Source organism: Pundamilia nyererei, unplaced genomic scaffold, assembly GCF_000239375.1.
Source record: "Pundamilia nyererei isolate P.nyererei 1_Seehausen unplaced genomic scaffold, PunNye1.0 scaffold00117, whole genome shotgun sequence".
NCBI classification, from domain to species: Eukaryota; Metazoa; Chordata; class Actinopteri; order Cichliformes; family Cichlidae; genus Pundamilia; species Pundamilia nyererei.
In genome coordinates this window covers 2,055,863-2,057,152 of record NW_005187518.1, presented here as the reverse complement: position 1 = coordinate 2,057,152, position 1,290 = coordinate 2,055,863, and positions in this window count along the sequence as shown.

Here is a 1,290-nt window from a genome sequence, read left to right as displayed (position 1 = left end):
TGTACAGAATGAACAGAAGGGGAAAGAGGCAACAACCCTGGGGTGATCCAGTAGAGGAGGAAAGCACATCAGAAAATACATAATTCACCCTCACACATTGTGACCTATTGATCAGAAAGTCTGTCACCCAGCCGACCAGACTAGTGTCAAGCTTGAAATGATTGTAAAGCCTGTCAGCGAGTAAGAGAGGTTGAATTGTATTAAATGCAGATGAAAAGTCAGCAAATAATAATCTTGCATGGGTGTGGGGGGCCTCAAGATGCTTATACAACAGATGCAGGAGTGTGACAACAGCGTCCTCCACACCTCTCCCTGCTCTATAGGCGAACTGCACTGTAAAAAAGAAAAAGTTGAGAAAACGTAAAATTTCAAGGCAACATGATGCAAGAGATTTTTGAGTTTTCTCAACTTTTGCAACTGTTGTTGACTTAACTAAGATTTACAAGTTCTGCCAACTTGGTTCTTCTTTATAATTAAATTATAAATAAATTAGGACAGTCTTACCTCCTCAGAGTAAAACAGCGCAGGTCATCTCTCCTGGACACACACACTGGACACCATAGGCTGACACTCTACAACCTCTCTCCGCCTGAGAGAAAATGTTTGCAATAATGAAACATTTCAATATAACAGAAAAAAAACCGAGTTACGGATCGGACTCCCTGATCCTTACTGCGCATGTGCGAAGTCGGACCGTACAGATCGTGTCTACCCGTGGAATTGTACATAAAATCAATACTCCACCAACACAAAGGCTCTCAAAACGATACCATACTTTCCACAGCTTTGAAGGATGGGTCAGGTGTATCCTTCGTGGCCCACCCTATGCCAGAATTCATAGCGCGGCCCAGCTGATTCTAGTCTCCAACAATGGCGGAAGCCACTTAGTTTTAATATTACTCTTATTACCCTTTCTGGGTCACAAAGTAAACTGTTAAGATATTTTCAGGCGAGAATGTAGCTGTGTAAATTTCAAATATCTGCTCAGTTTATTAAGATAACACATATTTGCAAACATGCTTCTATGTTTTCGGAGACGTCTGTTACCACCGGCTATGGTAGCTAGCTGGTATATCATTTTCAAACCCCCCACGCGGTCCTTCGCTAGCTTAAGCATGATATATAAGTCACTTAGATAACTTAAATATGTTATTGTTTGGCTTTTTTTCAGTGTTTTACTGATTCGACCCTCCTGGGTCCTGAGGAGGATGCAGCCTAGGCGCTTGTAGAAAATCCTAATAATAGATCTCGTTAGCTTACCTGCTAGGGCAAATAGTCAGCTTGTCCTGT